Source organism: Sus scrofa, chromosome 4 (assembly GCF_054392235.1).
Source record: "Sus scrofa isolate SSC_HxYL_T2T_F1_AM1 chromosome 4, Sscrofa_HxYL_maternal_Yorkshire_Landrace_v2.0, whole genome shotgun sequence".
Lineage (NCBI taxonomy): Eukaryota > Metazoa > Chordata > Mammalia > Artiodactyla > Suidae > Sus > Sus scrofa.
This window is the reverse complement of record NC_139386.1, coordinates 73,043,615-73,058,485: the sequence shown is the minus strand read 5'-3', so window position 1 is coordinate 73,058,485 and position 14,871 is coordinate 73,043,615. Positions and strand designations below refer to the sequence as shown.

The window sequence follows — 14,871 nt, the reverse complement described above, 5'->3', positions numbered from 1 at the left end:
GCTGTAGCTGCTGACCTGCACCATAGCCACAGCAACTCAGGATCCAGAGTCGAGTCTCATGACCTACACCACAGCTCATAGCAATGCCAGATCCTTTAACCCACTGAGTGAGGCCAGGGTTGAACCTGTGTCTTCATGGATACTAGTCAGGTTTGTTACCGCTGAGCCACAATGGGAACTCCTAATTTCCTAAGACTTTAAAAGGTTCTTTGTTTTATAATTTTTACAAGATGATGGTTGCTTTGATGGAGAGTGGGTCCATGAAGTAAATTACTCCTCCATTCCAGAAGTGGAACTCCCACAGTCATTACATTTTTTTGAAAAATATTTAATTACATGAGAAAGTGGTCATGACATAGTAGCTGATCAAAGTACAATTTAAAAATATTTTCAGGAGTTCCTATGGTGGCTCAGCAGTAACAAACCCGACTAGTATCCATGAGGAGCAGGTTCGATCCCTGGTCCCACTTAGTGGGTTAAGGATCTGGCATTACTGAGAGCAGCAGTGTCGGTCACAGGTGGCTCGGATCTGGCATTGCTATTGTGGTGCAGGCTGGCAGCTGCAGCTCCGATTTGACCCCTAGCCTGGAAACTTCCATATACCATGAGTTCAGCCTGAAAAAGATAAATAATAATAATAAACTTAAAAAATAAAAATATTTTCAGTGTAGTTCCAATTTTATATACCATGCTTATGTTTCTAAATAACATATATTTTATTAAAAGAGAAAAGGATGGAAGAAAATAAGCAAAGATTTCAACTAACCTTTTATTTATTTTACGAATTTCATTTAATGAATATATATTATTCATACAATAAAAAGCAAAAATATAGTGTTTTAGTAGTTTTAGCTCAAGCGTGTTTTCAGTGACATGCCCTCTTGATTGACTAGAGCAGTATTGGAGAAACAGCAATATTGCGGAAAAGTCTGTACCAATACATTATATCAATAAGTACCAATATGTTTTAATTGAATCACTGGTATATCTGTATGAATCAAATGATAGAGACTCAAATTTGGTCGACTTTGGGTAGTAGGGAAATATAGTTTCATTTTACCCCCTTTCCACATTTGTTTCTTTAGTCTCTTGCTTGTGATGATAATGGTGATGATGATGATAGTGGTGATGATGGTGATGATGATGATGATGATGATGATGGTGATGGAGATGATGATAGTGGTGATGATGGAGATGATGATGATGATGATGCTGTTGCTGCTGCTGCTGCTGCTGCTGATGGTGATGATGATGACGATAGCAACTCTGAGCACTCACAATGTGCTAGACCCTTTTCCTTTATTATTTAGAACAATCTTCCCAATCTTATGAAGTAGATACTGCTGTTATCTTTATTTCATATGAAGAAACTGAAGCATAGATTGGCTGAGTAATTTGCCTGTTTCAATTAGGAATGTAAATAAATACCAGTAATACAAAACCTGATAAACATGGGCTGAGACATTTAGAGCTTTCTTTCCTTTTCTTTTTTTCCATGTTTAAAGAGAAATCAAGAGGGCTGGTACGTACTCCTTGTGTTTTTTCTCCCATCCTTAGTGTGCGGCATTTGGCCACAGAGTTGCGAGATCCTTCTAGGCCCTCTGACACTGTGCCCTTGTAGAGTAAAAGATGGAAGGTAAAGGGCTACAAAGATTATAAGCCAAGTTTATTCCTTTAAAAGAAACCTTTCCTCAGGTTCCTGTTGTGGCTCAGCGGTTAACAAACTCGACTAGTATCCATGAGGACACAGGTTTGATACCTGATCTCATTCAGCAGGTTAAAGATCCAGTGTGGCCGTGAGCTGTGGTATGGGTCACAGATTCGGCTTGGATCTGGCATTGCTGTGGCTGTGGTGTAGGCCAGTGGCTATAGCTCTGATTCAATGCATAGCCTGGAAACTTCTATATGACACGGGTGTGGCCCTAAAAAGACAAAAATAAAAAAAATATATAAAAAAAAGAAAGCAGAAATCTTTCCTCAGAGTGTACAAATATTGAATCATTATGTTGTACACTTGAAACTAATATGTTATACCTCAATTACATTTCAGTTAGACGAATGGCAATAACAAAATCCTTCCCCTAGAATAGCTTCTTTGTAAATTCCATTTTCTCTTCATTGGCCTGGGCTGTTTCCATGACCACTGTCATCTTCGAAGGAGTTTGAAAGAAATACTTTAGTTTTGGAGCCTCTCTACTGAAGGAGTTTGAAAGAAATACTTTAGTTTTGGAGCCTCTCTACTTGAAAAAGACAAGGGGGAAGACTAAGACTAAGACTTTTGGGTCATCAGTCCATTATGTGACACACTCCAATGTCGTATAGCTAGTAAATGGTGCAGGTCAACTTTCTTAGCCTGTCTAATAACCTGCCTGAAGGTGTTCAAAGATACTATTTAGAATATACAAATGGTTAGTGTAACATTTTGCCATTTTACAACTTCCAGAGTTGTAGCCACAGAGCCAGAAAGGATTGAGAGAATTCATAAGCCATGAGATGACATGAAGACGACCAAAGAGCTGTTGTCTGAGAAAGATCTAAAAAGAATGCAGATTCAGTCATGCAATATGGGGGTTAATTTGATTCAGTTAGGGTTAACAAGGGGAGGGTAGAGGGTGGATTGTAGAATTCCTTCTACCAAAATCAAGCTATAATAAATAAAAAATAATAAAAATTAAAATAAACAGTAATTTTAACAATAATAGAGCCGGAAAAAAATAAAGGTAAAAAACCCCAGGGAATAAGTATTAGGATCCTCTCAGGTCATACATCTTCTGTTTGCAAGTGTAAAACCTCAGAGCCATGGCGTGACTGGAATCTACTTAATGATCAGTACAAATCACCAACTTGCCTGGGATGTTAGAAATTCACTTCTGTTCTGCAAAGTATCCTTCCAACCATAAAGAGTTTTAGAAATAAATTTAAACATAATTAAATTAACCAACCTACAAATAACAGTTTTGTGTAAAGTATAGGAATAAGTAGAGTAATCTACTCCATTTGTTGTTTAAAGTGTAATGCTTAAGGAATCTGACATAACACCCATGTGTTTTCAGCTTTACTGTATTTTTTTTTAGGGCCACAACCGTATGGAACTTCCACAACATATGGAAGTTCCCAGGCTAGGGGTTGAACTGGAGCTGTAGCCACTGACCTATGCCACAGCTGCAGCTATGTGGAATCTCAGCTGTGTCTTTGACCTACACCACATCTCATAGCAATGCAGATCCTCAACCCACTGAGCAAGGCCAGGGATCAAACCTGCATCCTCAAGGATACTAGTCAGATTTGTTTCTGCTGCATCATGATGAGAACTCCTAATTGGATAATTTTATGACTAGTTCTTAAATTTTTAGGATAACTTGAGATTCACTAAATTAGCCTGTAGAATTATTTTGCTTGTAAAGATTACTTACCTCGTCAAGCATTTGAAGTCTTAAAAGAGAACAGTAAATATGTGAGATTTGCAAATGTATTTGAAATACTTAAAGAAGTGATTAAATAACTTGGGGAATTCATAAATGGGAACAATTATTAAAAGGAATTTAGCTTGTTCAGCTTGAGTTAATCAACTATTAAGAAAAGTGAGTAAAACATTCTATCAGAATTATAAATAAAAGAACATGACTTGTACATTGCACTTAAAATGTAAGGAAATTAGGTTTTAAATTTTGTAATGTTAATAAGTAAATATTAATTTAAAACCAAAGTAAGTGTAAACAGGTCTTTCTCTGCACAAAGGCCCCTCTTGGACCCTACAGGCTGCATGTTGACACATTTTCATTCTGGATGAATAGAGGCTTTATGTAGCAATTCAGTGTTTACCCAGCCCATAGCACTTGTCTAGACAAGGACAATAAGCTGCTGATGCCAAATATGAAGGGAGCAGCAGGTTCCAAGAACTCGTGGTGTACTCTGGGTATTGGAAGGGATCATGCTCCAAGATCCTGGCTGCTCTAGTCCTTGCAGAACAGTCTTCTTAAAAACGCTTTTCCTGACTATAAAGAAACGTCTGGCATTGGATTGAGGCAAACCGAGGATGTCCCGTTCAGCAGGTCGGATTACTCTGACAGTGGAGCTAAACGCACACTGCTCAGAGGAATCTGAACACATGGCGTTCGGCCTGTGTTCTCTTGGTGAGAGGCTCCAAGACCTTTCAGAAACGGGAGAGTTTGATATTTTCTGTGGAACAAATGATTTGAGGTTGTATCCAAAAACTTCCTTGTCCCACGAAACTGCAGTTTATTTTGGGTGTGTCAAAATGGCTGGATTGAGAACTCACCTGCTGAAGTGTCGTTCGATTCACTATCATGTAGGAAGACTTTTTCCTTGTTACGTGTCTAAATTGATTTTCAGTGAATAACGTTCTGTTCTGGCAGGAGGAAGGGAGCTTGCTTGTTTGTCCTTCTTGGCATCTCCCTATGTGGGCTAAGGAAAAGGCATTCACCAGTGGGTTCTCGTGAGTCTCGGGTTTGCTGGTGACCTGTCCCTTGAAGTAGGCAGCAGTGGTTCTGTCTCTGGTAATGAGTCACCTATTCTTCGATGATAATCTACTTCCCAAGAAGTCTGGAGCCCTCTAGTGCACTCCTTCCTAAAACCTCTATTACTTCAGCAAAGCTCCCTTTGTCAACTGACGTAATTTTAATTTTTAAGAACTTACCTGACACTTTTTAAGAGTAACCTCGGTTCCAAAGCCCTATTGTGTGAGAGGAAGAGAATTCACACCAAAAGCAGGGATTTCAGATCGGTTTCCAGCCACATCCTTGCGCAGAGGCCTCAGGGCCATGGCCTGTACCTCCCGGCGCGCCTTCCACACCGCCGGCACCACCCCTCCCTGGCCCTGTGCCTGGGCCCTTGCTTGCTCTGTGAACATCCTTGCCTCCCGAGTCCAGCATCCAGCCTGGGCTGTCTCTGCTTCCTCCAGCTGGGGCGCCTGATCCCAGGGTCCAGGAGAGCGGGGCTGAGGCCCTGCCACCGTCTGGAACACAGCACTGCTCACACGCTCAGGCATCACAAACCACCTGAGCAACCTCAGTAAAATGCCCGCCTGCCTGCCTCCCTCCTTCCTTCCCTCCTTCCCTCCTTCCCTTTCCATTCCTCTCTTTTTCCCTCCCTCCTTTCCTTTCTACCTCCTCCCTCTTTTCTTCCCTTCTTTCTACGTTTAACTTCCTTCCTCCCTCCCTCTCTTCCTTCCCTCCCTCTCTTCCTTCCCTCTCTCCCTTCCTCCTTCCTTCCTTCCCTCCCTCCTTCCTCCCTCCCTCTCTTCCTTCCCTCTCTCCCTTCCTCCTTCCTTCCCTCTCTCCCTCCTTCCTTCCCTCCCTTTCTTCCTCCCTTCCTTCCTCCCTCCTTCCTTCCTTCCCTCCTCCCTCCCTTTCCATCCCTCTCTCTTCTTCTTCCCTCCTTTCCTTCCCTCTTGTTACTAAGAATCCTATGTCTAATTAAGGTTATGTGGTTTCTATCTCGTCTATAAATTTGAGTTACACTTCAAAACGTCTCCATGTACACCTACACCAGGATTCCAGGAATAAGACGTGGTGGTGCTGTGCTGAAAACTCATTGTGTCATTCGAATGGCAACCTTTTAAAATGTCCTTCAATTCACAAATGGCTGTCTAGATTCACTGCAAATACTTGTTTATAATGTGTCAAATAAGATTGAAGATAATTTTCTTTATATCTCTTTACTTCTTTTTGAAAAATAACACTCAGTGTTTTTTTCTTATTCACTCTTTAGAAAGAACTTTCTTACTAAATTCTGGTGACAACTGCTACTGCTGGATCTACAGAATCCCCAGCAGTAGTTGTCAGTGACAATAAAATATATTCATGGTAACCTATTATGTACAGATGGGGAAAAATTATTTTCCATAATTAACTTTTTAAAAGCTCAAGTCAAAAGGATATTAAGCTTTGGAAGTTCCCATCGTGGCTCAGCAGAAACAACTCCGACTAGTATCCATGAGGATGTGGGTTTGATCCCTGGCCTCACTTAGTGGGTCGGGGATCCAGTCTGGCTGTGAGCTGTGGTGTAGGTCGCAGATGTGGCTCATATTCCGTGTTGCTGTGGCTGTGGTGTAGGCCAGCAGCTGTAGCTCCGATTTGACCCCTAGCCTGGGAACATCCATATGCCAAGGGTGTGGCCTTAAAAAGATTTAAAAAAAAAAAAAAAAGAAGTTTTGTTAAAAAACAGAATCGAACTAAGCAAGTTTGAAGATCTAACTGGCTTTATTCAACAGTTCTCATATCGGGCAGCATCCCTCTAGCAAGGGCAGAGGAACCTCAGAGACACTGTGTTGGGTTCTAGGCCACCATGACAGCACGAATATCGAGATAAAGCGAGTCACACAAGCTCTTGTTTCCCAGCACATACAAATGTTGTTCATACCTTACTGTAGTCTGTTAGGTGTGCAATGGCATTACGTCTGAAAAAAACAATGTCCATACCTTAATTAAAGATACTTTCTTGCTAAAAAATGCTAACCATCATCTGAGCTTGGACTTGGACTTCTTTAGGAGGAAGGGAACAGCAGGGGTCTTTGTCATCAGATTACCTTACCAGCATTGACCTTGGAATTTCAGACTGTTTCAAAGATGACATTTTCTGGGAGGGACTGAAATTAAAATTAAGTTTTTGTTTGGTGTCACTAGGGGCAAATGACTCCATTTGGGGCCTGTTGCTACTCTTTTTTTTTTTTTTAAACAGTTTCTAGTCCTTAATTTTGGAATGAAAACATGGTAGTAATTATTTTGTATGGTGTGTGCTTTGTACATTATACTGGCTTGTTTATTCTTTCCTACTATTTTTTTTTTAAACTCTTGTACCAGCTGCTGATCTCGAACACTTATCAAAGGCACTGGGTTTCCTCCCTGTGTTGTCATGTCAGATGTGGTCAATAATATCCTGTTTCTGCAGGAACCAGTACAACTTCCTTCATGCTGCAGAAACAGAAGCTGCCTCTAAGAATTAATAAATCTCATGCAGAAAAGTATTCTAAAAACCATCATAAGTTAACTTTACAAGAGAGAAAGACTTAATCATGGTTCAACACTGTTGATACCACTCCACATTCACTTCCAATTTCCTAATCTTTGCCAAAAAAGCTGCAAGCACATCAAGAAGATGCTGATAATGTTCCTGGGGCTGGTACCCCCATCTGCTCTTCAGGTACTGGTTAACTGAAGGGAACACCTTAAACCCACTAGACTGACTCCTGATAATTTCAAAGATGGACAGCATGCTTGCTTGGGTTTGGGGGGACAGTGGAGGCAGGTGGGATGGCCTGGCACCTTAGAGGAATGCATATTCACCCAAGTGAAAGAGTAGGTCAAAAATGACACTGCATTTTGCTACACTCGCTCCTAAAAAAGATTCCTTTATCATGCTGCCAGTTTCTAGTTCTGCCAACATTATTTCTATCACTTCCCTGGCACCTAAAAATCATTTAAATATGAATACAACACTAGTTCTCCTAAGCATTGACTATGTGCCAAGGGTGGTTATTTAATTCTTTCAACAACTCCTTGAAGAAATTATCATCTCCATCGAGCAGATAAGGAAACTAAGACTAGAAGTTAAGTAACTTGCTAAAAGTCCAAGAGAACGTCTAGAGGTGGGGATGGATGTGGTCAGCCCTGAGTCTAGGCAATAAGGAGGTGCACTGGCTGCAACAATTTACATATAACAATAAAACTGACTACAAGTCAGACTATCTTTTTTTTTAGCATTAAAAAATTTGTAGTAAAATATATACAACATACATTTACTATCTTAACAATCTTTAAGTGTACAGCTCAGTGGCATTACGTATATTGATATTATTATGCCACATCACCATCCATCCCCAGAACACTTATCATCGCCTGAAACTGAACATTTGAACCAATTAAACAATAACTCCTCATTCCCCTCTTCCCCTAGTCCCTGACAAGCACCATTTTACTTTTTGTCTCAATAGCTTTGACTACTCTAAGTACCACATATAAGTGGAATAACATTGTCCTTTTGTGACTAGCTTATTTCACTTAGCATAATGTCTTCAAGGTTTATCCATGTTGTGTATGTGTCAGAATTTCCTCCCTTTTTAAAAGGCTGAACAATATTGCATTGTATGTATATACCACATTTTGTTTATCCATTAAAGTACACATGGGTTGCTTCCACTTCCACGGCTATTATGAATACTCTCTTATGTGTGTGTGTTTAAATCATTATGTACCAGCAATTCTAGATAATGTCAGGGATAAAATACTCCTTCCCGAAAAAAATCTTTTGTTGGCTGTGTTTTAAGCAATTGTTGTGGGCATTATTGAATTTTAATAATATAATGTATGTCTTAAAACTAGCACTTTTTTTGTTGTTGGTTTTTTTGCTGTTGTTTTTTTAGGGCTGCACCCAAGGCATATGGAAGTTTCCAGGCTAGGGGTAGAATTGGAGCTACAGCTGCCAGCCTACACCACAGCCACAGCATCTGAGCCACGTCTGGAATCTGCAAGCAATCTGCAGCTCACAGCAACGCCGGATCCTTAACCCACTGAACAAGGCCAGGGGTCGAACCCGAATCCTCATGGATACTAGTCAGGTTTGTTTCCGCTAAGCCACAATGGGAACTCCAAAACTAGTACATTTGAAAATTATTTTTCCTTTAATAAACACTGGATTATAGGTGGAAGTGAATTCTGAGAACAAGAGTTATTCCTCTATTTATTTAGGGAATAGGTTTATGATGGGTTGAAACTTTGAGCTTGCTTGGAGTGTAATTCATTCCCTGAACCTTTGTGGTATTACCTATTCCTGTGTTTAAATACTGAATTTAAAATAAACAATGACAGCACATGATTGTAAAGACAAAGAACAGAACTTTAGTCACTCTAATGCTGTCATTCTATGAGAACAATCTGGAGTTTTTGTTTCTCTTTAAAATTTAAAGTAATAAAACAGCTGCCAACTGTGAGATAAAATCTTTTTGTTTAGTAAGTACAAATAATTCATTCATTAACTATTTGGTTTAACTTGGATAACTTTAGCTTTAAAATGTACTTTTAAAAAACTGTTGTTTTAAAACTAAATAATTAATTAAGAAATAATGACATTTACCAATAATCACATGAGTATTACTGAAAATAACTTCGTTGTATAGAGGAGAGGATGTTAAAAATAATGGTCTACTTCGGGTTGTCGAATATTCAAGGCACAGACTTCTAAGTAGCAGGGTACATGTTCAAACCCAGATTTGTCTAATTCTAAGCTTTTTACCCCTATTCTAGGCTACATAATTATTAACAAGCTTGCCTGTTTTCTAAAGATAGTTTATTATTTACCAGCACAGTATAATGGTTAAAACACCTACTACACAGCAAGGACAGCGTCATGGTGAGCATGGCCTTCTCCTTCCCCTCCCAGTGGGGAGGAGAAACTGTGTAATAGGTGGAGTGTGTTTAAAAAATTAACTGGTGTTTTGCTTTTTGTATTGCTTTTGTTTAGCTACATGGGGAGTGTTGAGCAATGAGAATCAAGATCTTTTTCTATCTCTACCTGGATGGAGAGCCTTACATTGCTTTTTTGAAGCTCAGTTACTACCCTACATGAATTGAGGAGGAATATTCTGGTTTGACTCAGGGTAGGGGAAAGAGATTTAAGTGGGAAACACAGGAATGCTTAGCCACATGTGCACCTGGAGGAGGGGAAGAGTGAAGGTTTCCCTTGGATCTAAGTAAAAGTGAGGAGTTTGAGGGGTTGCTGTATAAGGTCAGGTGAACTGCTTAGCGGGAAGTCAATCCAGTCAGGCCAATCCATGCTGAGGCTCTGAGTGACTGTGAGGGCACGATGTCCTCTTGCCGTCAGTGGAGAGGACTGCAGGCGTGAAGGGTGGTCCCTGAGTTCACCAGACAACCAGTACCCAGCTGGCGGGAGAACCACTTTTCTGGTATTGCATGAATTCAGAATTACTAGGTGTTCTCACGGGAGTGTGGGGCGGGGAAGAAGCCCAGAGACTGAATTCTTATGATTCAGGAGGATGAGAATGAGGAGCACATTTAACTTTTTTTTTTTCTTTTTTTTTTTTTTCTCTGCATCTGCACCATGTGGAAGCTCCTGGGCCAGGGATGGAACCTGAGCCACAATAGCAAGCCCAGCCATTGCAGGGACAACGCTGCATCCTTAACCTGCTGCGCCACAAGAGAACTCCCTAATTTTAATTTTAGTAGTAATGGAATGTGACAGTTCTTGCACCTGAGTAGTGAAGAGGAAAATTCCTTGCTAAGCAAATAAGTGAGTGCAACACACAGGGGGCGGGGAGAGGGGAGAGCAATGTTGGGTGAGGCTCAGAGTGCCCTGGGAGCACTCAGGAGGGGCAGGGAAGGCCTCCCAGGAAGACAGGTCCAAGCCAGGAATGAGTAGCTCCAGCCAGGAGAAGGGGTGCTGGGACATGCCAGGGGAAAGGGAGGAGGAAGCATGCTCCGGGCAACGGGAATGAGGGCACAGAGGCCAGATGGGAGAAAGAGCAGGAGTGCTTGAAAATGAACATGTATGGTGGCTGGAGAAGTTACAGGGTGAAGGGTTGGCACCAGGTGAGATAAGCTGGGGACAGATCAGGAAGGCCCCACTCTAGGAAGTGGGGTTTATCCTGAGGGCACTGGAAGAACAACTGCTGTGCTTTACGCAGAGACATGAAGGGAGGAGAATTAGGCCTTGCAAAGGTGGCCCTTGTGGCCAAGGGGAAAACAGACTGTGGTGTAACACAGCCAGGCAAAGGGAGGCAGGTCAGGAGGCCCTGTCTGATGTTCTGAGAAGCCTCATCAAAACCCTAGGGAACCCCCGAAGCACACTGAATCTGCATTTTTCACGAATCCCTATGATAAGTTCATTCTCCATTGGCACCTCAGGTTTTAATATTAGTTTCCTAGGGCCGCTGTAACAAAGTTTTACAAACTGGATGGTTTTAGACAAAAGAAATGTATCCTCCCACAGTTCTGGAAGCTAGAAGCCTGAGTTTAAGGGGTTGGCAAAGCCATGTTCTCTCTAGGGCTCTGAGGCGAAGGGGATCTGGCCCAGGCCTAGCCTTGGAGACTGCTGGTAATCCTTGGCATTCCTTTTCTTGTAGATGCATCACTCCAATCTCTACCTCTGTCATCACATGGCTTTGTCCTCCTGCATCTCTATGTCTTCACGTCATCTTCCCTCTGTAGGCCTGTTTGTTCTTCTCCTCCTCCTTTTCTCCTTTCTTTCTTTCTTTTTATTTTTTTCTTTTTCTTTCCTTTTTTTTTTTTTTTTTTTGCTTTTTAGGGCTGCATTCGCGGCACATGGAGGTTCCCAGGCTAGGAGTTGAATTGGAGCTATAGCTGCTGGCCTATGCCACAGCCACTGCAACACGGGATCCGAGCCACATTTCGATCCACACCACAGCTCACAGCAATGCCGGATCCTTAATCCACTGAGAAAGGCCAGGGATGGAACCCCCATCCTCATGGATACTAGTTGGATTCGTTTCCACTGCACCGTGACGGGAACTCCTTTTCCTCTTCTTATAAGGACATCAGTTAGACTGGATTCAGAGCCCACCCTACTCCCACATGATCTCATCTTAACTAGTTATATCTGTAAAAATGCCTTTTCCAGATAAGGTCACATTCTGAGATTTGGGGAAACACATGAATTTTGAAGTGACACTCTTCCGATACACATCACAGCTGATCACCACTGGCTCTGAATCCAGAGGCTCCCAGCTGCTATCTCAACAGTTACTTTTCTTTACAAAGTTAACCTAAATGCAAGGGGGGACTACCTACTCCAGAAATATGGTTTCCTTTCATTGTTTATGGATAGATTATTGTACAGATTCATTTTCCAGGTTCCAGGGAGGGAACATACAGGGAAAGACAAGCATCGGCCTTGCTTAAGCACTTACTATATTCTCCACTGAGACAATGTATATGTTCAATTCAACATAACCTGTAAAACTCCATGGAAACAGAAGCCAAATAAATTGTTGTTCAGGGCATAATGCTGTGCAAACATCCATGCCAATTTTACTAAACCCTGAAGCGAAAGTCTGAGTAATTAATTGTTTCAGGGGAAATAACTTCATTTTAATTTTGAGGTTAAAATCTGTGTATAATTTGGAAACTTATCAGAAAATTGAAAGCTTGTATTTTGTCACCAAAAGTTAGTTTCACTTATTTATCAAAATGATAAAACTGGGACATTGAGAAACTGCATTAAATTCTTCACATTGCACATGCGTATTCAGGATGATCGGAACACTACGTCTCTCTTTCTGCAGAAAGCAAACATCTATAATGTGCTGTAAGATGGGTACTTAATAACATCTTCCTTGCACAAGGTCTGGAGTAGAATATTTAAGCTTTATTGTTCTTTCTGTAAATTCAGACCATGCAGTCTACAATAACCAAAACTATCTTAAAGATTAAACACAGAGAAAAAAAATTCAAGGAGCCTATGCCTGTTTTTCTGGTCTTTGGAACGAGCTCCTTTGGGGTCCTGAGTCCATCATGAGTGAGGCACACTGCTTATCTCTTTTAATGAGAAGTTGGTTTTATCAGACTTCCATTAAAACTCTCTTCTAATTTGTTCATAAAAGTTTTGAACTGGAAGAGCAGAACAAGGGTCCTATACACTTCTCTTCAGATTGCCATCACCCTTTGGTAAGAGCCATGAGCCACAAACAAACCCACCTTGCTGAACCATCACTGGCCTAACCTCGTTTTCCCAGATGCCTAGTGGTGTGGTATGAGAGACTGTTGGGTGCTGTGTTAACAAACCCACTAATGCTATGTCTACTTACCTCCTTTTATTTGATTTGTTAGTAGCTAAGTGTGGGGGGAATCACGCCAAAAAAGAAATAAGGTTAACTGTAGCTGATCTGTTAGTTAATCTGATTATTTAGCTATTTGTTCGCGAAGCAGTGGTTACATCTTTCCTTTTTAAGAAAGATATTATTTGAGTTTTTGAATTTTGGCCAGGATTAACATTACCAACACACTGTTTCTAGACATAATAATAACTCTAATCATTGCCATTTTATTGAGTTCCTATTCTGTCTCAGGCACTGTATTAAGTGCTTTATTTACGTTATTTCATTTAATTTCTACTACAAGCCTTGGTGGTAGATTTTACTCCCAGATGGAGAATGAAGGCCAGAGTTGTTTCATTGCTTTTCCATATCCACACGGTTTATATGAGACAGCCAGTATCCATGGCACTTCTGTCTAATTCATAAGCCCACGCTTATAACTACAGCTCTGATCACCTGATGATATCCTCTACAAATCAATACTGCACTTTATGAATGTTTATTGTGCTATCTGTTAAGTGTGTCCCTTCTCTAAGAACCATGTCTTATTTCTCTTTTTACCCCAGCACTTAGCACAGTACTTGTTACCTAGAAACATTCTCCATAAAGTTTTGTTAAGTAAATGCATTAAAAAAATGTCATTTTATTATCCATGATCTTCCTATGTCTGAAAATTAGGAGACCTCCCTTATCCAACCTATCTCCTTGTCCACAGGGATTACAGATATGGCACAATTATCTTTACGTTTCTGGCACTCAGGGAGTCTCATAATATCCTCTCTATCCAAGGCTTAAAGAGAGTCTTTGCTTAGCTTTTTCAATCTCTGATCATCACCTGGTCAGAGAACACAAAGCAAAATGGAAAATCAGCAGTTTTCTTTTCTTTCAGGGCCATTAACTTGTCACCAGCTGTCAGATATGAACTTAAGCCTGCTATATTTTTCATCTCTAAACATAAATCACTTCTTATTACCTTTAATCTTTTTCTTATGAAACAGATCACCATGATACATTGGGGCAACACACTTAAAACTGAGCACTTTTAGGCCTAAAGTATCATTCTTTTACCTATCCATGAAATCACATTTAAAATACAATTTTAATAATTTCAGAACACTGGGGGAAGAATAAGTTAATAAATGTTCCTAATACTCTAAGAATTCTGAATTATGTTTATATATCTAGCAATCTCACAAATGGAGAAAAATTGCAAAAAATGGTGGCTTTATTCTTCAAAATGGAAAGATATTCTGTTTTGGGTTTGACGAACATCTACCAATTTTTGTCTCCTTGCCTATTCTTTTGTTTTGTTTTGTTTGTTTTTTAGGGCCACACCTGCAGCATGTGGAGGTTCCCAGGCTAGGGGTAGAACAGGAGCTGCAGCTGCCGGCCTACCCTACAGCCACAGCAATGTGGGATCTGAGCTCCGTCTGCGACCAACACAGCTCACAGTAATGCTGGATCCTTAACTTAGTGAGGCCAGCTTTCTAACCCATACCCTCATGGACACTAGTTGGGTTCATAACCTGCTGAATCACAGTGGGAACTCACTCCTTGCCTATTTGCACACACACGAACACACACACAGAGGAATACATGCTCAGGCAGTGTAGTTTGACAGTTATCTCCTCCCACCCAGGAATTCTATGTTTTGGTCAGTAATTTGGAATGTGCTTAATATTCAACTTAATGTGGTCCCTAACTCAATAGTCTACAGGGAGGGAACCAGATGGCATATATCAAGATCTCAGAAATCAAGATCTTCACTCACTCAAGGGTTGGATGCATCAAACAGATGAACTCGGCAAATGCCAGCAACAATACTGATCTCAGGAGAACCATTGGCTGAGATCCCCAACTAGGAAGGAATAAAGCCTGAGCATATTCAAGTCACACAGGAACCAGATTAAAGTCAGATGTAAGGTGGAGCGGAGGGGCAAAATGGATAAAGGGGGTCAACTCTATGATGATGAATGGAAACTAAATTTTTGGTAGTGAGCATGCTGTAGTATATACAGAAGTAGAAATATAATGTTGTACACATGAAACTTTAAAAAATAGCCAGA

At 40.7% G+C, this 14,871-nt stretch overlaps 1 long non-coding RNA gene across 1 annotated transcript in view; it reads right to left on the bottom strand.

Annotated features, from left to right (window-relative positions):
• Positions 1-760: 760 nt before the first annotated feature.
• The window catches only part of LOC146403860 (uncharacterized), a 174,483-nt gene continuing 160,372 nt past the window's right edge, over positions 761-14,871 (bottom strand). The window contains exon 4 of the long non-coding RNA XR_014843727.1: positions 761-4,425. This is a non-coding gene — a long non-coding RNA (uncharacterized LOC146403860). The remainder of the gene's footprint in view (positions 4,426-14,871) is intronic.